Source organism: Takifugu rubripes, chromosome 13 (genome assembly GCF_901000725.2).
Source record: "Takifugu rubripes chromosome 13, fTakRub1.2, whole genome shotgun sequence".
In the NCBI taxonomy this organism is placed as follows: domain Eukaryota; kingdom Metazoa; phylum Chordata; class Actinopteri; order Tetraodontiformes; family Tetraodontidae; genus Takifugu; species Takifugu rubripes.
The window spans coordinates 14,974,430-14,997,934 of NC_042297.1; the positions used below are offsets into that span (position 1 = coordinate 14,974,430).

At 47.1% G+C, this 23,505-nt stretch overlaps 1 long non-coding RNA gene across 2 annotated transcripts in view; it reads left to right on the forward strand.

The window, feature by feature from the left end:
- The window catches only part of LOC115252126 (uncharacterized), a 45,513-nt gene that overhangs the window by 14,668 nt on the left and 7,340 nt on the right, over positions 1-23,505 (forward strand). Inside the window, exons 3-5 of one of the 2 annotated variants that reach the window (XR_003890567.1) lie at positions 21,939-22,033; positions 22,122-22,184; positions 22,250-22,533. This is a non-coding gene — a long non-coding RNA (uncharacterized lncRNA). Of the gene's footprint in view, positions 1-21,938; positions 22,034-22,121; positions 22,185-22,249; positions 22,534-23,505 lie in introns of those variants that run through there. The other variant, XR_003890568.1, reaches the window with a different exon arrangement.

Below are 23,505 nucleotides of genomic sequence, written 5' to 3' on the forward strand. Positions count from 1 at the left end.
ATGTGGAACAATGTAAAAGCAAAAAATGAAAATAATGGACCCTCAAAGTGTGAGCCCCGACCCCATCGGACAGGTGGGCCGAGTCAAACAGAGGCCAAAATCAATGAGACTCACATCATCTGACATTAGTTCCTCACAGCAACCAGCTACACAGTTCAGAAACAGGAAAGAAATCATGTTTTGGAGGCCAAACAAGGTCGATCGTTGCACATCTGTCAGGTGTGACCACCACTGTATGAAGGGATCCCTCTTTAATCTTTGGTCAGAAAGCAAAAGTCACAGATTTAGCTTGTCTACAGTGCAAAAGATCTGAAGATTTAGATTTCAACTTCCACCTCCAGGCAGTTTTAGCTGTTTTCTGAAATTGAGATTTCTTTGGTTTGCGGATGAGCCGACAGGCCTAAACAGAACCAGGCTCCGGTTGGCACAGTCTCATCCGGTTCGGTCGTCATGGTACCACATAAGTCCAGTCACATCATTTGATCTGTAGCCCCAAAACGCAGGAAAGGGCCGACTACATATTTAAATCAACTGCACTCATTAAGCTCTGCAGGAACACGGACGAGAGTCTGTTGATTAAAAATCAGGCAGAAGGGACGGAACAGAAAGTGGGCCAAAGAACAGAGGGAAAAAAGTGATCTCAAAAGTTGAGCGGGGCTAAAAAAAAATACGATTAGAAGAGAAACTGGCGAGTTGGGGGAGGGGGCGCAGAAGCATTCATCTCTGTCAGTCTCCTGGTCAATATTGTCTGTGGTCGCGACCGCTGGATGTTGCTGTAAATGATTGATATGGCAATAAGTTGTTTACCCAGGTGGCTGAAAGCAGAGCTATTCTGAGGAGGCAGCAGAAGCAGGCAGAGCCGCAGATGCTCAAACATCTGTCCGCTGTTGTCTCTCTATGAGCCCACTGCCATTTTAGGATGTCGTTTACACCCGCTGAACATCTCCGTGGATGAGACGTGCATGTGTGCAGGATATATACGTCTTCTGGAAGCTGGACAACATCTGGGCGTGCTAGCAAAGCTTCGCTCCTGCCGTGGATGTTTAGACTCGGAATGAGCCAGACACAGCGCTGCTGACATTCCCCTCCCGATAAATCAGCTTCCCGGAGGCTGCTGGGAACGATCCAGGAGGCCAGCGCCTTTGATTGAGCGGTGCCCTCTGTGCTCTGAACGACCTGCATCTGGATCAGAGCTGAAGGTCTCCTCAGAGGTAACTGCAGATAAGATATGGCTGCTGGAGGTGGCTCCGGAGGCCTCAGCCTTCAGCCCAGTCGATTCAGCGTCGTCTCCGTCCACAGACGTCTCCTCTCTGCAGCCTTATCAGCAGCAGTTACCTCGGATGCACTCAACCAAAGGTCTCAACACACGTTTCATTTACAGCAGGAAACACTCATCATCTGCGTTAATGACATTTAGATTTGGGTAAAAGTGACGCTTTTTTCCCTCTTAATTATAAGGAATCTGTGACGTTTGGCCCTCTAAATGTGCTTAAGCCCAATATTCTTCCAAAGTTTGCCTCCACCTACACGACCTGCTGGGTCACGACCTGCTGGCAGCCTCAGAACGGCAGGATGACGGTTGTCAGGTGTCACGAGCCGCTAACATTCGGTTACAAATGGATGGATGTTTGAATTTGCAGTGTAGAGGGATGCATCCGTCCTCACCACATATTTGAGAGCGGAAGCGGATCGTTCTGTCAGAATTATGGAACACTTGGCCCGGGCAACGGCTGTCTGGGATTTGAACCCAGGATCTCAATTAAAAAGAGAACTCAACAACCTGTTCAAGAGCCGCTCCCACGAGCCTTAAAGGGAGAGGTGAGGGATCAGGATCAGACTTCCCATATCAACGACTGGCATAGGGATGTGTGTGATCTGGTGTCCGAGGAGACACAATTGTGGGTCCTCAACTGTGCCCTTAAAGTTGGGAGTTAAGGGTAAAGGGTTTGGCTCTATACATTACTTCCAATGCAAAGACCTCCCAAATATAGCTGTGTGTGTGTGTGTGTGTGTGTGTGTGTGTGTGAGAGAGAGAGAGATACACAGCAGATGACAGTGAGTTTTCAAAGAATGCTTCCGAGAACGTATTAGGAGGAGGTTTTTCCTCGTTGGAGAGGGAAACCTTGCAGCTGGTGTTTGATCAGATCAAAGGGGGCAGCAGAAACCTTCCAACCTCATTTTTGTGCTGATGAGAAAGGGAGGAGATTCAGAAACATTTCTCTTTGTGGAGCTAAAATGACTTGGGAAGATTTGTTGGAAAAGGCTTTATTGTTGCAGTTGGAGACCCTCAATTATTATTTTTTGGTAAAAAAAAAAAGGGGGGGGGGGGCGGCTCGGCAGCGAGGGATTATCAGCAGCTTCCTGACGTGTCATGAACGAACAATCTTCTAAATGGCTTTTTCATTTGCATTCGGGTGAAATCAAATGTTCAGATTTTATGAATATTCACAACTTTGTCTTTGTGAGCTCTGTCTTCCTCTGGATGGTGGTGGGGGGGGGGGGGGGGGGGGGGGCATTAAATGAATGCCAAATGTGGCACGATGGAGGATCTCGCAGACGGAAAGCTGTTCCGGCCAGAGTGTGCCAGGAAATAAATGGATCCCGGATCCCAGCACTGATTTTTCCATACGGTTCCAGTGAGGGGTGTGTGTGTGTGTGTGTGTGGGGGGGGGGGCACAAGGAGGGCAATACCATCGCAGTCTCAGCTCCAGTTGGCCTCATCTTTTAAAAGCCACACACACACACACACACACACACACACACTTTACTGCACGTTCTATTCTTATTTGATCCCATATCATAGTTTTTATTGATTAATCTCATGACAGAGGGATTTGTGCCTTAGTTTGGATCTGACGGTGGATTAAATGACGCTGCTGCTCCATGATCTTCCTGTTTATTTGAGGGGATTTTAAAACCTCCATGCACGTAACTTTCTTGGATATTCTACAGGTTGGTATAAGCTGTCAATCATTTCATAATCCTGCTTAATATTAGTGTTTTTATGAGGTTGGAAGGCATCCTTACAGCATCCCAAATATAGATTTAACCAATGCTCTTTTATTCTGTTTTTTTTTCTACCTTATTTATGACTTACTTCTTTGCTCCGAGCCTGTTATTCTTCAATTTCTGCCCCATACATAATGGATGCAGTGCGAGTGAGTCAGGGTGGAGTTGGGATTTGGACCTCGCAGGCATGACAGAGACGGAGAGAGAGAGAGAGAGAGAAAGAGATGGAGAGAGAGGGAGATGGAGAGAGAGGGAGATGGAGAGAGAGGGAGATGGAGAGAGAGGGAGAGATGGAGAGACAGAGAAAGAGATAACGAGCAGCAGGCTGACCGAGACTCTGAGCCAAGTCTGAACAACTATGCAAAGCAGAGATTATTTCGTTGGAAAACAAAAGAAATGGTTGTAGACAGCAGTCAAGTCTCTGTGCGTGCTCCCGCCTGACATGATGATACTGAGGACAGTTTATTTAGCTTTTTATTCCACACAGCACAGTGGTTATAAGATGCGCTCACAGCTGCCCGTGTTCTGCAGAAGCCTCTGGTTTGAGTCGGTAATGTCAGTTTCCCTTTTTTATCGAGTTCCCATTACTGAGCGGTCAAAGGTGCTCTGAGGTTTCAGGAGGGGACGTTATTAAACGAATTTTTAGAGGAAGAAATGCCTAATTAAAAAGGACTGACTGCTGCCTCAACAACACACACACACACACACACACACACACACACACACACACTCTTGTCAGCATGAACCGTATAAGCTAACAGACATTAGCATGACTAGCTAACCCTAGCCATAGCGTTGTACATTGATGAGTGTGTTCTGCAGGTGTGCTTGAAACCTCAGTAGCAGATAAAAATACTCCATAATTAATAATTTGTGTCCTTGACATTTGAACTGACGACCGGAATTCTCACACATCATGAAGGTTCATATAAATGGAGAATGAATCTGGCAGACATTAACTGAGACATTTTGTTATAAGTTGCTTAAAGGGTTTATTACTGTGATGAAATAGCATGAATGATATCGCAGTGGGCACGTACGTCACCAAACTATTTAATAAATAGTTTATGCCAAAATCCCCCCGAATCCTCTTTTAACGTCTGCTATATAACAAGCTCCTTGTTAGCACACTGACCATGTGAACAGGCAGCTGATTAACAGTTTAAGAGTTCTGGAGTGTCTTTTCCCTGGAACCATTTCTCTTCCAGGTATCGATCCTAAGTGAGACTAAAGCTGATAGCTGAGCTGCAAACAGCATGGGAGCCAGCTCCCAGTGTTCCCCACTGCTGACAGGCCCAAACCAGCATCATTATGACTGTGCTAAGCATTGGCAGTCAGGCTGCACGCTCTCCTCTCACACCCGGTGTTAAAATACTGACGGGACTCCAGGTTTTTCAGCATACATCAGCTCCAAAAAAGCGCATCAATTATTCAACCTCACAGCGGCCTCTTGTAATTACTCTGCGCTGATAGGGTGCCAGCCATTGCAACCAGAAGCCAATAAATCCAGCAATGAGATGCATTAAGTCGACTTGTCCCGCACCGACAATCGCAGCTGATTAGGTCGTCCTTGCAGGCAGCTGGACACGAAGCTACCGTGGCAGAGTCAAAAAGAAATATGACCGGTTCAGTATTCAGCATCAGCACAGATTGATGTTAGATTAAGTGTGTTTTTCCTGCGACTTGCCAGGCATGTTAATGCGCCGCTTCTCGCCAAAAGGCTGGACGAGACCTGCACGCGGGTGGAGGGAGGGGCTGGCGGGACGCGGGACATAATCATCTTTGAGACAAACTGGCGGCAAAAAAAAAAAAAAAAACCCAGACAAATGTTCAGAGTTCACAATGTTAATCAATGCCTTCCTGTTTACATTTCGGATGACTCCCTCCTCGCCTTTCCGACCGCAAAGCTCCCGTAAGCGCCACGGAATATTAATTGGTTGCTCATCAGTCCGCGCACGAGCCAGTTACATGAGATAGCAAACAGAGGAGGAGGAGGAACGGATGGAGGGAAAGCGCAGAGCTGAGAGAGGAGAAGGACGGGACAAAAGAGGGAAAGGTGGCTGACTTCGGGGTGAGGCTGACAGCAGGATCAGGGAGTCGGGGCCCCGGGGCGCCAGATTGAGCTGCGAGAGCCACAGAGGAAGAGAAGGAGAGCGATGAAGAGCCAGACTGGAGCCTCAGACGTGGCTTTAACCTCCGCCGGCTCGGTCCCCGCAAACTCACGTTTGACCACGTCTGAATACTCGTGAGCGTTTGTGCACGAGGACGCCTGCTTTGGTCACACCGCACGAATCCATCGTGATAGCTTAGCAACAAAAGAGCATCGCAACATTTCAGTCCAACAGCTTCAAATGTTTATTCTATCAGCAGAAAATAGTCCCTGTTTTTCTTTTTTTTTAAATTAAGTTTGGCACCCTGGCTCTGACCTCATTACTCCTCACAGATATGTTTGCAGAGAGATCTTGGGAAGTGATGAGAAAAAAAAAAAAAAAAAAGCTCATGAAACCCTCCTGTCAGAGCCAGCGAATGGATGGCTGGAGCTTAAGCCCACGCCGGGCGGCTGCGGCTGAGAGACGCCGAACATTTTTGCTGCCATAAAGTCAGGCGGAGGCATTTATTGCACACAAATCTCAGCTTTTACTTTCTGTACGGAAGACTGTTTTGACCACAGAAGAAGAGGACGAAGAACGCCACTAAAGACTATGTACTATACAGTAGTACCATAATGTAGCGGCAGGAGAAGATGAGCGCTATCAATTTTAGCTAAATCGCTAATAATGAAAGAAATTTGGGCCCTATTTACAGCAGAAATGTGATAAGACTCTCATTTTCTGAGCCAATTGTTTGTCAGTGAGAATAATTGTCGACAGTTGTGGGTGTAAAGATGCTCGCGCAGTTATTGTAGGTTTCCTTTCTTTTCTTTATTGAGTCAGTCTGAATGCAACTGTGAATTCTGCCCTCCAAGACAGACGGAACCCTTCAGGGACGCTCCCGCTGCAGGCAATTACCCGTTTTTTATGGCTTGATTGTCGCAGAGGATGCGAAGAAACCGGTTGAATCGGGAGCACAATGCTAGCAGGTGTGGAATTAGCATCTCTCGTTGTTTTTGCACCACCGGCATGGAAGTCCTCCCAATGTCACCCTGTCTTGGGCGCGGAGACAATTTCAGCATCGTGGTGCCGAAACTTTCAGACAAAGGTGTCAGCTGTGTGTGCTGCTCGCTGGGAATGCTGATGGAATGAATATTAAGCACGCGTGGAAGGATCCTGCAGGCTGCCTGATGCTAGCCTCCCTGTTCTTCTGCTCGGACCCTGACAGATTGTCAGAATTACCTTGTTGTTTAAACTCCCGACTCACACGTCAGCGCCTTTGCCGTTCCATCTTTAGCATTGTCTGTCCTGCCGCTCCTACAGGAACAGGAACACACAACCATTCCACCTTTCTCCTACACTTGGCCTGGACCAACGTCTGGAAGTTGGGGAGATTTATTTCAGCATTTATGGAGCGGCTTCACGTGGTCTCTCACACGCGCGCACGTCGCAGGAAGTTTAAAAAAAATGCTAATTTAGAGGAGCGACGGCGGGGTGTAAATCCAGGCCTCATTGTGAATTCAGCACATTGGCTGCAGCGTGCAGCGGCGACTCTCTTTATTCTCTGAAGCTGTCATCTATCCTGAGTATGGCAACGAGCAGGCACGTACGAGAGGGGGGGGGTTCCCACAGGAACCATCCACTCCCTCAAACACGCGCATCCCTGCACATTGTAGGGATGCAAAGACCCATTAGTGCTGTGATGACTTGAAGGAACTCTCTGAAGGGTCTTTATTATCAGACCTCAGCTGAGGTGTGTTTATGGCTCCCTCTGAATGTGTCCGTGCACGTGTGTTGCTGTCGCTGTGTCTCTGAAGGTGTTGGCGCGAGGGCACGTGTGATGAAGACGATGGTATAGCTTCCTCCCTCCGTGAGCGTTTGTTTTTCCGCCGTGGGAGAAAATCATGGCTACTTTTCCACAAACGACTCCCGGGATGGCGATTGATTTTGCAGCCAGCCACTAAAGAGGACATAGAAGAATAAAGGACACGAGTCAAAACAAGCAGATGGTCGAAGAGTCGCGGAATAATCCAGCCTGGGGGACGCCAGAGCGTGCTGAATGATGGCCGCAGCAGCTCACATTAAAACCCGGAATAACGCGCAGAATCAACATATTAAAGTGAAATCGGCCCCCACAAAGCAACTGCTGACAGTGTCTTGGTGCAGACTCGGGTCCCCTCGGACAAGTCCTTCAGCACCACATTTGTGTTGAACTGATTTCTGTGGAAAATGTGCCCAACGAATCCAGTTTTACCCTTCTATTATGGCTGGATTAAGCTAAAAAAGAATGAGAAAAGGAAGCCAACCTGGGATCATCCCCCCAGATCTGGGGTGGGCAGCACAGTCCAACGAGGGCCACAATCCTGCCGCCCTATTTCACCTACCAGGTAGACAACTGCTGACACCTGGGATGGCGCCCCTGGGATGGTGCCCCAGAACCACTCAGACTCGAGCTTTAAAATGGATCTGGAAATGTAAATTTAAAGTTCCCGGCAAAGAAAATTCCGCTTGCACGGTTTCCTTCACTTCTAAAACTCTAACACAGTTCTATCTTAGGGGTGACGAAGGAGCTGCCACTGGGGGCCTGTGAGCGAGCTGCCACCTCCCCAGTGCGTCACTCCTCATCTGTCCACTGATGGATGGCGAGAACTATAATTGTGTTGATTGGTGTGAGGCGCGCACGAGCCTGGAAGGCTGTGGAGAGACTTTTAGCCTGCAGAGTTGAGCTGTGGCAAAGCTACAGCCAGGTGAGCTATGCTGGGCTTTCTTATTACCAGGCTGAGTTATAGACCCCCGCCTCAGCCCCCCCGCCCCGCCCCGCCCACCAAACTGCACACATTACAATGCCCAGCCACGACAGGCAATCTTTCCTGGCGCTCTGCCGTTTCCTTCCCCCTCCCCTTCCTCTCTGTGCATCACTCTATTTCAGCCTCTGTAGTTCAGGTCTGCAGGTCCAGATAGCTAACAAGTCCCTTTAAATGTGGCGCGTAGGTGACAGTACCAAACTGAAGGTCTCATCTCAGTGTTCGGACCAGTTGGCAGGAAGGTGGAGACGGAGAAGGACGCGTTTGAGGGTCAGTCTCATCAGAAACCTGCAGTGGACCACACAGAGCTGACCCAATCAGGTTGAAATGAGCTGTGCCGCTGGTTCTAGTTTGTTCAAAATCAGCTTTCATAGACAGTCAGCAGACGGTGAAAGCCACGTTCACACCGCTGTTGGCGTGTGTAGCCCTCCAGTCCTGTGAGAAAAAGCTCCCTTTAACAGGAGCAAACCTTGAGCAGAACCAGAACCCTCACGGACGGACTCTCTTGCTAATGAGCCCCTGGGCTAACTCATCACACTTATTTTTCCATTAGCACCGATCTTTAAAAGGGTCTCACATGACCAGATTTGCAAGGTTTCCCAGGAGTCAGTGTCAGCGGCGACTCATTGATCATGTGACAGACTCTGTGTCGCTCCCCTGCTGGTGCAGAATGCTGACATGCACAGGAGTGACGGCGGGGGCCCTGCTGTCGATCAGCCCCACCTCCAGCCGAGGAAGGCCTGCCTCCGCACCCCTGGGGGGAGGAGGGGGGTAATGCGAGGAGGGAGACAGCAGAGAAGGACAAGAGAGAGGGAAAATCAAGTTACAAGGAATGAAAAAGTCTGGCGATATCCATCTTCCTCCTCATGAATATGTAAACCTGACAGGTCAAGTAGGCAGCCGTGACTCTCCTCCCCCTGGAATTCACGGTGGGGGGGAGAGAGACGAGAAAGTGGCGCCGCTCTCTGTTCCTTCATCCAGTAATGGGGACATGCTCCGACCTGTTTGTGTGTGTTTCTGAGTGTCTTTTGTCTCAAATGGGAAATCCTTGCATCCATTTATGAAACGCAATTGTTGCCTTTTCCAATAACCTGCTGCACGCTTCGGTTTTCCCACTTTATGGAAATTCACTGTAGAGCATTTGCTGGTGCCGGTTTCCAGGAGACCAAATGTGATTGTGGTTTGTGTGTGTGTGTGTGTGGGGGGGGGCTCACTATCACCAAGCTTTTGCCAGAACCGCTCCCTCCCGTTTGCCCCACCGTCGCCTTGCCGCCCTTGGCCGTCGTTGAGTGAAAAAGTTGGCGCCGCAGCATCGGCAGACGCCTTGCCACAAGTTCTGAGGACGGTCCAAGATGAGAGTCAAGCATTTGGCTGGGAGTGTTCTCATCCTCACACATGCACACAGCGGGATGGACGTCGATGAGAGAGCAGAACGGGACGATTCTTTGTTGCTCTTATCAGCGCAGCGGCCATGTTGTCTCTTAATTATACGCACGTCTCGTTTATTCCGCCCAAATCGGCGGCCTAAATCCCTAGCTATACTCCATTGATTAGCTTCATATTTATTTCCAAAGTTCAGGGAATCTTATCTCAGATCACAGGGATTAACCGTTTATTCTATGTGCCTTTCAAATCAATGGAATCTCATCAGGCTAATGGAACGCTGCGTTTAGCAGAGCCGGCGGTCAGCACTGCTGCGCCAGCTGCTGGGAAGCATTGTTAAAGTTGGTTTAATACAAACCACATCAGAATAAAGCCCGTGACATCTGCAGTGTTTGTCTTGTGAAGGTCAAAAAATAGACTTCATTATTTCCCTCTCACAGCTAATCCTCTCCCCGATGTGAGCGCCGGGCCGACTGGCGAGCGCGCACAAACACAAACGTCCAGCCCGGCTTTACGGACGGAAATCCACCGACGCGGCGGCGTCTGGAGAGGCCGGTTTTTGCCACTAAATGCAGCGTGGAGGGCGGACAAGGGCAGATGTGTGAAAATGAGAGTGGGGGGAGGGGGGGTGGTGGTGGTGCGTGACTTTTAGCAATGCTGTCATCTTAATTCCTCTACCTTGAAAGTGGGATTACAACTCAGGACCAATTATTACCTGAGAGGCTGAAGGAGAAGCACAATGTCAGAGCAGTGCGTCAGCAGCGCGATGCGATGTGACAGGCACGCAGCCGCAGCTTCAGCTGGGCCGTGTTCATGTGAGCGCACGCTGCTACAGCAGCGTCGCTTGTTATTTTGACATGATGCATTATAGAGCCGTTCCTCTACACCCGCCGGCGCCTCAGACACCTGCCCATCACCATCCTCTCACACACGAGTCTGCTCACTCCCCTGCGTGTTTTAGCGTCGCTAGGCAGTTTATGTGTGACCTTTGACCCTCTCCTGACACCAGCACTGACAGTAACGTCCCCCCCGTCCTGTTTGCCTCTGACGCCTCATGAAACATAAGTCGCATCGTATGAAAATTTACCGAGCCACAGTTGGGAGGAAATCCCAGCCAGTGGGAGCGAGGTGCTTTAGAATCCACCATTCTGGTTGCCTCAACTCCAGGGTAATATATGCAGAATCATGGCCTGCGTGGACCCATACAGGGAGAGGGGTCGCGTCCACGGCAACATATCCGGCTGCACATTAAGCCATTCGCAGTCAGACGCAGACTGTATTATTCACTGTCTACATTCATCATTCGCCTCCTGTCCTTCGTCTCAGAACTCAGCTAACCACCGTTAATCAAGTAATCAAGCCCGTAAACGCGTTACCACGGCGACAGCACGTAATAAACCGGAAAATAATAGAAACAAATCAGGATTTCTTGCCTGTTCTTTCACTTCCGTTCAGGGAAAATCAACCTGTTCTCAGTTAAAAGGGGTCATAAACGAACCCAAACAACGCAGCATTTCTTCAGCACCGGCGGGACAGGTCAAAGTTGAATCCTTTATTTCGGATGGGAACAACACTGTTGTGTAAAGTGGGAGGGCTCCAGCAGCCAAGGTCGCACCCGGAGACTCATCGACAGGTGTTTGTTTGGTCATCCTGTATCAGGCTCTTGGTTTCCAAAGGTAGATCAATGAATCGACCGTTGGTGGCGTCTGGGCTGTCATCAGACCCCCCGCACGTTTCCCCTGAAGTGATGGGTGATCGCTGTTCTAATGCATGACATCAGAACCCCTCAGAGGCTGAAGGGGACGTGCCTGCCCGCTCCAGGGCGTCATTCATAGCGCCGACTGGATATTAATCTTAATTCTAAAATGTCTTTGGGCGTGCTGCATATTCATGATCCCCACCGTGTCCTTGCGTGTGTGACAGCGTGCGCCTTCTGGACCCCTGCCGTTGTGTTTCGTGCAGCAGCTGACTCCAGTTCAGCGTTATTTTTGGTCGCCCGGTGCAAACTGGTCGTTCGTGCTACCAAAATACTCTGAGAAGTAAATATCTGTGAGAAGAAGTTGCTCGGCGGAGATTAGCACATAGACAAAGAACGGGGTTTGTCTTTGAATCAGGATATTGATGTTACAAACATTGAGACATCTGTGATCACATTTCAAGTGTTCTTGTATTACTAAATTTGTGAGGACAACACTGTGTGTGTGTGTGTGTGTGTGTGTGTGTGTGTGTGTGTGTGTGTGTGTGTGTGTGTGTGTGTGTGTGTGTGTGTGTGTGTGTGTGTGTGTGTGTATTTGGTTCAACAGTCCACCGTCCTGTGTTTGTGTGGGGTTTGAATAAATATCTCCATTCCCTCCAATTCCCTCGAGCTCTGTGTTGGCCAGAGATTAATGGGCAGCAGTCCTTGGGGTAATGCTCCTATGCACATTAGACATTAGTTCCATTGTTTACCACTTCCATAGATCCTCAGCAACGCAGCTTTACTAAGTGCTGCTGTGTGGAAGTGGAGCGGTCCAGCTCTTCCACTGAGTTGTGCGGCAGAGGCAGTAAAGATTATGAAATCACCATGGCAGAGATAGCCATGGCTATCCTAATGATTTCATGTTATGGTAATTAGCATTACGAGGAGTTGGATGGAGCGGTGGGGGGTGGGGGCGCTGAGTGAGTGGGAGAGCACAGAAAAAGAGAGATGAAGAAACTGCGAGTAGGGGGGTCGGGTAAAGAGGATGGGCGGTGGAGGAGGATGTTCATTAACTAAATGAGGAGGAATTTTTAGCATGACTGTGGGCTGGTGCGGCTCCTTAGTTTCAATTTCAGCCACGCTCGTCTCACACGGAGAAAGTCAACCCCCTCACAGGCTGTCAGCACATGAACATCAGCTCATCAACATTTTTGCCTCTAATCCAGCAATGTTAGCTCTGCAGCGCTCTGCTATTTAATAACCCATTAGCTCACAAGCTAACCCTTGAGCGCGAGTGTGTGGGCGTGTGTGAGCGTGTGTTTCATGCATTTCTATTTCTATGCTCAATTTCTTATAATACTACTTTGCAAGTGTAAGGGCGGCTGTGTGACCGTCTGGCTCAGCAGGAAGGGAAGTCGTTTTCTCTCATTTATTGTTGTTTTTCTGCTCTCTGACTCCAGAATCGCCTTGTGGTGATAACTTTCAAAACATAGGAAGAATCAGGAATCCAGTTTAATGAAGCGCTCACAGAACCTCATCTGCAAAATTTGTCCCAATGGGGAAGGAAGAGGTATATTAGAGGGGATGTTCTATCACTACCAAGCGATGGAGATAAGATCTGCGGGCTGGCTGCTGCAACCAACACTGACCTTGGAGCAGCAGGTCACTCGACCCCCAGGTCTTCAGCATGTGTCTGTAGAGCAGGTGATATAAAGGGGAGCATGAATGGGTCCTCCCCTGCATATTATGGTGTGGAAAGCACATTTAACCACATCTGATCATTTCGGTCATCGTTTCCAAAACCAATAACCTGCATCGAATGATCACTGTAATGACACATAATTGATGTAACGTCTGCGCTTTTTTGCTTCTTTTGGCAACTTTTTACTGCACAACCAGCAGTGAAGAGGGAAAGCCTGATTGTTGTACCAATAAATCTGATTGCAATCAGGGACAAGAGGGAGGAAGAGTGAATCTCCTTCACCTTCATATCCTGTCAGGCCACAGAAAGTCCTGAAAAAGGAGGACAGATGCGCCAGATGCTGGCGTTTACCTCAGATTTAAAGCATCCAGCTCCTCTTAAACACGTGCAATCGACAATCAAGCCGTCCTGACACTTTCACAGCAACGGAACATATTAGATCGAGATTATTGACCTTTTAACGATACAATTATTTGCCAGAGATGATAGACGATGCTATAAGAAGGAGCAGAGCCTCGGGCCAACCTCTGGGTTCCATTTATCTAGTCCACAATAACATGTTTAACACTAATTCCTGTTGAGCCATATAAAGCATTTGTCACATCCTCTGGCCGTGTTTGGGATTAGCCTAATCCCGGCCATATGAAAATGAAAGTTTGAATCCCAGAAATGAGTTTTTGCCTTTTTATTGCCCTTAAAAGCCCCAGCCTGGTGTGGTTCCTCTCCACCCGTGAGTGAAGGCACGATTCATTCTCTTAATGATAGAGCGAGGGATGTTTGCGTGAGGAGGAGCGTTGAGGGAGCCGGTTAATCCTCCTCTGTCTGTAACGACTGCTCTGGAGACCTCTATATGTCACTTAGCATTACACTGTAAATACCTCCTCATAAGGCTGCGAGTCGAGCAGCGGATTCGCCCGCTGTGATCACGACCCGCATTAACGTTGTGCTAATTTGTCGCTTATCCTTTGATGGACGGGGTCGTTGTTGCCGGTTCGAAACCAAAGGATCTACAAACTTTCAAACAAGACTCCCGGGGAAGGGAGGGGGCTAAAAGTGGACAGCCTGTGCGCCGCTTGTGGAGGATTTCGGGAACATCTTGGGCCGTCTCGTTCTAATTATTCTAATTATAAAGATGACACTTCTCCAGTGGCTGCAGGTGCAGACGAGCACAGCACGTCCTCTCACCCTGTTCCTCTAACAGATCCAGCCTTTTTAGAGAAATGGCTGTACCTGTTGTGCTACATCAGTTTAGCCATTTTAGCTTCTTTAACTGAATCCACACACGAATGATGGATGAATGGAGGGAGGGACGGAGGGAGGGACGGATGGGTGGAGGGAGGGAGGGATGGATGGAGCATCTAGTGGCCAAAAACAAAACAACAGTCTGCTGTTATGGTTAGCCTGCCAGTTGACCTTAACCATAGATGAGAAGTTTCTTGGTGAAAAACCGCAGAACTAAACACTATTGTGACACATGTCAGTTGACCTGAACCTTGTGCCTGTAGGGGGCGCTAACGTGGGGGGGCGTTCCCATGTTAGTTGGCGTAAACAATGATTTTTCATCATCACACTCGTTCAAAACCCTGCTGGAAGGTGAATACACTCCTGATTCTAGGTGTTCAAAGCTTGTTTACTCACAGTAAACAAGCCATGGCTCCGACTCTTCTGCTCCAGCTTTAATGGAAAATTTAGCTCCCAATGATATTTTATTACGTAAATGCAGGATTACAGATTTCCGAACATTGGACTGCAGGAAAGCTTTCGATTTTTAGAGCAGCGTGCTTCATAATCCATTTAAAACATAGATTTGATGTTACAGAGAAAGGTAAATCTTTTTTTCATGGTCTCATTCTGCTACCACTGCTTTGTAAAATTTTATTTCACTTCTGGTGGTTTATAAGATTAAGTGAATGTTAAATTTTGCTGGTAATCTGTACAACTGCAGAAGCAGGATAGACAGGTGTGAGTGGAAATCGTGACCTTTACCCTAACCTGAAAAAAAGAGGGCGATTTAACATTTAAGAACATATGCTCAAGAAATAATCCGGTTGTCGCCAAATTGTGGAAAATTGTTGGGGATTAATCTCTGATGTGAGATCTAATCCAAAGAGATCAGTTGGCTGCCAGAGGGCTTTGATAATCCCACATCAGACTGAGGATGTTAATCTACTCCCAACACTTTTGTACATTGCGCGGTCCTCAACGTTACAAACGCTGGCCCGCGGCGAGTCCTGATGCCACAAAGGTTTCACTCACATCGACTTCTTTTCCCTTTTATATTAAGTTATCTGTTATTTGCAAATGTAAAGGAATAATAGACAGTAAATGTATTTAAATTCACAACCCGTTGAGCTCGCGCGTCCTCGTTTGGTTGCATGATCTTGAGCTGGTAATCGGGTGCTGCGCCGTCCTTGTGTCTGCAGCCAGAACCGGCCGACTCTGCCGGGCTTCCTCCCAGCCTCACATTTACAGTATATGAGGTGTTAGCGTACCCCTGCTGCTCGGCCCATCATCTGAATCACAATTGAGGATTAGGCCTCGGGCTAATGACCCAACCGTGAGGGGAAATTGACCATGTGTTTGTGCCTGTGGCGAGTTTCCTGTAAACCAGATTAGAGGCAGAGCTGCACAAATGTAGAAGACCAGAGCAAAGACATCAACTCAATACGCACACATGTGGCTGTGGGTGTGTGTGTGTCTGTACCGTAACCTCAATAACCCATCAAATGCTTTTTAATGAGGCTAAAGATAACACACAGGAAAACTCTAATGATTTAAATGAGCTTTCCCACAAAATTTATGATTAGCCTCAGTTCATCTGAAATTCAAAACACAACACTTGGCCTAAATATCCGAGGAATGAATATGCACTCTCAGAGAGTGTGTGTGTGTGTGTGTGTGTGAGAGAGAGAGAGAGAGAGAGGAGGCCGTGTTTGGGTCAACAGTCTGGCAGATATACAGTAAGGCTGCCCTCACACACTGCGCACTGCTCATTTTCAGCGCTGCGGCACAGTTTGATAACCTGATATCATCCGGCCGCCTGACTGCTGCTGTTTCATTCACTTACCGTATCAGGGCGCACACAGAGATGACAGGATCCAGCACCCGCCACCGACGGCGCTGTGGCTGGGCCTGGAGCATCGATGCACTGATCATCTGATCATATCAGTGAATCCTGAAAAAAAGAAATGCCGTTTTTGCCTCAAATGGAGACGTACAGAATCAATAAGACGTCCGACAGTGTGGGCAGATTCTGCAGAGCTTCTTGGATCTTTCCTCTTTGGGAACAGATAATTTAGTTCATCTGTAAATACACTCCAGCCTCCAGGTTTGGTCTGATTTCTCTGAGCAAATGAGTCAAAGATTTCTTAGATGCCTTTGATTAGCAGCAGGATTTCCTCTCAGACTAAAATCAGTCCTCGTTGGGTTAACCAGCGGGACCGATGCTCGATCTCCAAGCTCGGATCAAAGCGGCGGCGCCCCCCTCCCCCCCCCCCGCACAGCAGCCTGATGCTGCTTTGCCCTGCATATTAACACCACTGTAATTGGACTTGTTGTTTGTTTGTAGCCTCTCTGTTTGTTTAGATTGTGTTTGAAGCCTCGCGTAATTAAACCACGTCCGAAGTGACGGAGTTTCTGAGCGAAGCGCGCGGGCGTGGAAAATGTCACCCGCCCATTTCAGAGATTTGTTTCAGGAAAGGTCAGTCGACAGGTTAATGTATGGGGGCCCGTGCACTGCGGGGAAAGTGTCACTGAAACGTAATTACTGTCTAATTGCGTTTGCAGAACACAACAATGTGTATCAAATTTTACTTTCATAAAGTCTTGCAATCAAAGTCTTTTCACCTTTGCACCAAATGATTGAATTATACAAAAAAAGTAATTTGGTCTGTTTGTGAGATCTTTCTACCCATTTGAGCAAACTGAACTGGTCAATTTCTGTATCTAACGTGGAGCTCAGAGGTGTCTCTAGGACTGAGTCGGAGCGACATAAAGGTGGTCACCAGAGCATAGAGAGGGTCTCTGACCTCTAAAGCCTGCCTCTCTTAGCCCTTTTAGCATCACTCACCTCACAATTGGAAGGTGATATAAAAACTTCCAGATGCAATTTGCGAGCTAAATGCAAAAAAAATAAAATAAAATCTGAAAAAACAAGCCCGAACTCATTAAGAAATCTCCCAGTTGGCTCCCAGACCTGATCACTGGTCCTCTAATTGCCTTCAATGCAGTTCAAGTCGATTTTTAAAACCGTTTTGATGTGATCTTGCTTTGCATCCGGAGAGGAATTATAAAGAGTAACTCGCCAATGGTGTGTACAGATGCAGTGGTTGCAATAGATTTTTATAACACGCTCTGCCTCATTGCCTTTTATGCACATTTGAGGCTTTAATTTACACGTCAGGGAAACAAACCAGGCTGTTGTTTGTGCCCCAGCATGCCCCTCTGCTGCTCTCGGCAGTCTCCCACCAGAGCCGGGCACTAACTAATTTTGGGAAGCCTGGCCGTGATAGATTACATAGTGCCAGCCTGCGTGCTGTCAAACAGCCAACCTGGAGCTGCAGTGTGATTTCTCCCTGTCAAAAGCAGCCCTGCATGACGTCATGCTGAAAAGTGAAGGAACAGTGATGCCGAGGGACAGGGAGGCTGGATACCTTATTCTCACCTTATTGAAGGAGGCTTGTTGAATCTGTCCAGAAATTGGTTTTGGCACGTCCCCCCCCCCCCCCCCCCCCACCCCAATTTTTGTGTCTTCTCTTTGTCCTGTAGTCCAATCAATAAAAGCCTCTGCAAGGCTGTTCGTGTGCGCCTGCATTGGTGTGAGTGGGTGTGTGGCTCCTTTTCCATTAGCTGCGTTATCATGACGTGTAGTATGATGGCCGAGGTTATTAAAAATACTCCAAAAAGAACATGCAGTGGACTCACGGCAGTTGTTTCCTCCGATTATGAACATTTGTGTCAGTTTTCCTGTGAAACTTTGATGACTGTTAGCTTGTCAGTGCTAGCCCAGAGGAGAGACGCAGACATGTCAGTTCCAAACAAATCTGCCCACCTTTTGTTTTTACCCTCTTCTTACTGTTCTTTTTAATGGTTGTTGCTTGACTTCTTTACTCCTTTTATATTATTAACATATCAGATTTTTTATTTTATTAATTCATTTGACAATTTACTTTGAAATTTACCATACCTAAATTAGTTACATGCTTAAAATCCGTGACTCAGTATTTAACAGGAATGACTCTTTTTCTCCTTTTTTTCAGAACCTATTAACATTACAGTGGTTGAGTGTTTAATCCCCCTTGATTTCACAATAAAAGCCTGAAGAAAAGCTAATATTACCATTTTGTTGTCTTCTAAAGAAAGATGTGGAAGGAGAACCTCCTGTTTATGCTCGGGCTAATAATAATAGTGTAGGGAAGGTTTGTGTTCCTGTAGATTTTAGTAGATTTTAGTAGGTTTTCTGTTTTAGATTTTACACCACACGTTTTTCAAAAATGGGAACCAAACTAGCGTATTTTCGATTCTGATTTTGAATAAAAATTTCCTCCAGAAGCTTTAAAGAGCATCAACCCCGATGGAATTCAGCTCAGATTTTCTTCCTTCCTTCAGTTTTTACCCGAACATGTGTAACTGTAAATAAATGATGGTTACAGCTACCGCGTCTGTGCTCCCACAGGAAGCTGGTGCTGAATGGCTTTTTACCGAGCCGCTGTCCCAGCTTGAATTAAAAAAAAATCCTCTACATAGCTGTGGTGGTTGTAAATAGAATTTCCAGATCTTAAGACATAAATACAAGAGAGAGAAAATAACAGTTGTTGTGCCATCAGCCTCTCGTGCGCAGCCCTGTAATTTCAGTGCTGGCTGCTTCAGTGGTATTTTGCTCTCCTGAACTGTCGGATCTGCACACATGTACTTGAACTCTTACTCCTCTGTCCACCTTTATTACTTTTTACAACACACTCCACTAATTGTATATTGAATCTGGGGAGGAGTGTGGCAAAGAACTGCATTTCTGTGGTTGAAACGATGATGATGGGATAGCGGCCTTTAAATGCTCTGACTGTTGGAAGAGCAGAAACAGGCAGAGCCGCACTGTGAATCTGACTTGGCACAACAGGTACAGCCCCTCCCCACATGCCGACACCGTGTTCCTTGTGTTGTTTTGTAATCTGGAGATAACTGCACTCAGCAGACTGGTTAGGCCCATTATAGCTCATTAACATTTTATGACGTGCTGATAAGGGAAGCCATGTCCTGTGGAGGCTTAAATCAAATTGATGGCCAACATTAAATGCTATCTTTCGCGGCGGCGTGGATCGGCCCCGTAAATTTGCGCGACTGCCCGACAGCTCTGTCACAACAAAGGTCCACCCGCTGTAATCTGAGGACACTTGAGGTTGCAGAAGGTGTCTGTAAACAAATGCAGACACACCCAGCCCCTCCATATGTGACAGAGAGCATCTTCTAATCTGGTTTTCACAGAACCAGCAGATGCTGTAAAGGTTGACGAGAACTTGGGTTACAAAGGCAGCGAGAGGAGCCGACTGTGAATCAGCTGTGATGCAGCTTCTCTCTGTCCGCTCCTCGTTCTTCATCACATCTGCAGCGGATCCTCACATCTCTGGAATTCCTGTCACCTCCAAGATCTAAAACCTGGCAGCAGCACTGTGAAAAAGAAATAAAACCAAACAGTATTCATCTGTTGAATTGTGTTGCTTGTGTCACTATCGAAATTCAAATTGGAAAAACAGCGAACAGCACCAGCAGCAGACTTCTTCAATTCTCCAGCATCGATTACTCAATCGGGAGTGTTTTTATGTGTTTTTTCTGAGTCAAGGTCATTTCATTGTCATACACCTCCAGCTTGTCTGATCACCTCCGTCCCCAAGGCCTTTTCCCATCCATACAGAGAAAAAATCGAAAGTCCTGTTCAGGAAGAATTAAAAAGAGGGGGAAAAATGTCAATTTCTCTGTTGATTCAATTAGGGGGAAGGAGTGTGGGAGATAAAGCCAGTGTTATTTATCACGGCGAAGGTAACGCTCAATATCGAGCTATGTTAATTAGAGCCCCATCGCTGAAACAATGACTGTGGGAAGCTACGCTTCCACAAATAGTTTCTGCAGAGATCCATGCATATAAGAGCGGCTGCACTGGGACTTTCTGAGAAGGGCTTTGTTCATCGGACTGAATCCCCGACAAGACGCAGGCTTGACGACTGTTGACTGTAAAAATAAAAATGGGTTTTAATCTCCTTTCAGTGACATCAGCCGCAACAAACAGTATCATGCTTGTTTTGTTGTGTTCCATTTTCTGGCTTTGGGGTCATTGTCAGAGGTGGAACTCACTCAAAACTCTTCATACCATATCCTCTCTAAATGAACCAATCAAAGACCTGTAAATGCCCACTGACCAGATGAAATCATTCTGAAATCCTCTGAAATTCCCAAAAAGGCCCTAAGAAACATACATTTAAATTTGTTCTGGTGAATTCTTTGCTGGCAGGATCACAGAAACTTACCACACGCTACAACACTGAAGGGAGTAGCGAAGGAGGGAGGGTGGATCTTTAGTTTAGCTGCCTGCAGACGGGACGTCGGATGTAAAGTCACTATTCCCTCTTAGGTTTTCAGGCTGTGCTGTATTATTAAGACTTTTGAAGTATTACATCACTGCAGCCTGGTGACACTTGCACAATATCAGACACTGCAGACTCTCTCCAGCGTTATTATCTTCATTCGTCCGCACACACCCACAATCCATACTGACATTGATTATTGTAAACAGCAGAGGAGCTGAGATGGTATCAATATGCTCTCTGACGCGCTCTTCTGTCTGCTCTGGTTTGTGTCAGGGGATGAAGGCACACACACACACACACACACACACACACACACGTACACACACAGTTTCCCCCTCCTTTGTCTTGCTTCAACCTTGCTCAGCATATATTCATGGAATAGAGGAGCATGTGAACCAGATTGCTTTCACACAACTTTAAATGCCTTTACTTCTACATTTGGTTCACTTCACCTCTTTACCTCTTTTCTTTAAAAACAGCAAACTGCTGATCATATCACAAAAGTTTAAACAGATGTGGAGCCACATTGGCTGAAAGACTGGATGTTGGAAGACTGAAGTCTGTATCTCCTGTGGCTGATGAGGAGCAGCTGGGTCGGCGGGTGACAAGGTCAGATTATCTCCGGAGCACGGAGTGGAAATGGGAACGCGACCTTCCAGAACAGGCTCTGGGAGGGCGAGGTAAAAAGGGAGGAGCTGGAAGGTCGAGGGCTGCAGTCTAGGCAGATCTGAGCCGCGAGGGGATGACAAGTCGGGGACGAGTTTTGGCAGACTTGGCTCTCTCCTCATTTCTCATCGGACCAACGCAGGTGCTGGACGCCTGGAAAGAGCCTGGGAGAGGCTGGCACCGGCAACAGAGCCGGATGCCAGGATTTTTAACAATGCACGAGCCCCAGGAGCTACAAATGCAGCAGGTATTGTCTACACTGACTGAGTTTCTGCTCTCAAGAGCATCTTGAGTCACTTGAGAGGTCACCACAGATGGATAAGAGCAAGACTGTTGCTGGGCTGCCAGGAAGTTGAGGAGCCAGAAAGTCTTTGGGGGAAGCTACAAAGCTGGATTGGCAGGTAAAAAAAAACAAAACTAGAAAGCCAGACTCCAACAACAGAGATTTAACCACCAGGACAAAGCCCAAGAGAAGGAAAGACCTGACTGGATGTTGAAAGACTGGAGGGGAATCTGGAGGGTACCCACTCGTGTGGAGAGCTGAAGCCAAACTGGAAACAAAGTTTAACATATATGTGCCCTCAAGAAAAAAGAAAAAAAACAGACAAGAAATGGCGAAGTGCAAATGTATTTTCTAATAAATATCAAAGAGGCTCATACTGATATAAAAACTCTTGAAATTAGAATGAGACAAAACTCATCTTGTCAAGCTTGAAGTGTTCAGTGTGTTGCAGAGCGGCACAGACGCACCTGTGTTTGAAAGCTCCTTCACAAGCTACCGTGTCAACTTTTGTGTAGAACAAAGGCAAAACCGCAGCATCACCACTTCCTGCCGTCTAAAGTGGAGTCTTTTAGCGTTGAATATTATCTAGCTTTATCCCCTCATTAACCCCTGATCTCTGTGTAAAAGCTTTCAATCAATTTCTGTTTTACATGTGTACATGTGCCTAGATCCAACTCCATTATTTTGCTTTATTTAACATGTTAATACGCCACATGTTGCTAAGAGCTTTTTTGCTTTATTTTTAGTAAAACATCGCAGTCCAATCTCCAGAAAGAAGATGAAAACCCTCCACCATAACAAGACCACAATGACCCAATAACCGGAGTTCTACTTACTGCTGGTGAAACTTCATCATTTCCTTGTTGCCTCTTATTTTAAGTGTTTGCATTAAATGACCTTCCATCTTTAAAACTCCTGTCTTGACACAGGCCAGCGTGTGAAGAAGCTGGAGAAAGCAGAGGGGAGTGATGCTAACTGGCAGACCGACAGAGGTGGGGCATCCTGTTCTGTTTTAGTAGATAATAAAATGATTTTATGATTTTATTCATTGGTACAGGTTGGAGATGGTGCTTTCATGTCTAAGGTGGGACTGTTGTCTCGCCGCAGCTCTGGGTCCATGGTTTGCGTGTCCTCTGATGTGTTGCTGCTCTGTCCAAGGTGATTTCTACCAGCAAAATAGAAATCCATTTGCTGATCGATGGATTAAAAGTTGAAAAACTACAAACATCTGTCAGTACCTGGACTCCATCTCGCGTCTTCATTCTGGCCACTTCGCCCGCTCGTAGCCCTCTGGGTTGAGCAGAACTTTAATATATCCCCCAACAATTTCAAGACATGATGCCTCCATTTTAATCAAACCAACATGGCCTCAGGTGTTTAGAGGAGCAAATGAACACAGGTAAATTCAAAACAAACATAAATCTGCCACCAGATGAGCTTAAAGGGAAAATAATATTTATGACAGTTTTCTAATGTCCCTTTTTTAATGTTTTCATCTGTGTATTAATATTGTACACACTCTATGTGCACATAACAAATGATTCTAATTATAAAGCCAGAGTCTGGGTTGTCCATTTTGCCCAGAGACCCTGACGTGGTTCACATCCATGTAATGGTTTATGTGAATAATGAATAGAGTGGGCTATGCTGCCCCAGAATACTAAATATGAACCGTCATCTAAAGTGCTATTAGGAACCAGTTGGATCTGCGGCGCGGCCAAATGAGTATATAATTAGTCAACATTTCATATATTCTGCACGCAGTCGTCCAGCCGTTAGCACGTTCTCCATCTGCGTGTCCTGGGCGCATCCATCAGCGGCGACGCTCGCAAATACATAGAGTGTAATTAATGTTGCGTTCAGCTGAGTGATCTGTCTTGTGTTTACGTCCTGGTGCAAATGGAGTTCCGTCTCGTACAGACAGGCGTGCCCGCTCACCGCTGCCCCCGTGCCTGCCCCTGTTTCCCCCGCCCCCCGGCTGCTTTTTGAGCTGCCACAGAAACTCATCAATCATCTCTCGGGGTCAGATGTTTCTATGGACATGGAATATTGATATGGTTTTGAACACGTGGGACATGAATATGATCTCTAACACATATCAGGGCGGCGTCAGGGCCACGCCGCTGCCGCCCCCCACTGTGAGGAATATATTTGAAATGAACGCCACACCCGACAGCGAGCACTGGCGTGTCTTTGTAACCGAACATATCCGCCGTGTGCACCTCATGTGTGCTTTTCTGTGCACACACGTGTCTGTCACAGCTCGGGAACAGAAACAGCATTATGTGCTGCATACAATAAGAATTCACGCCA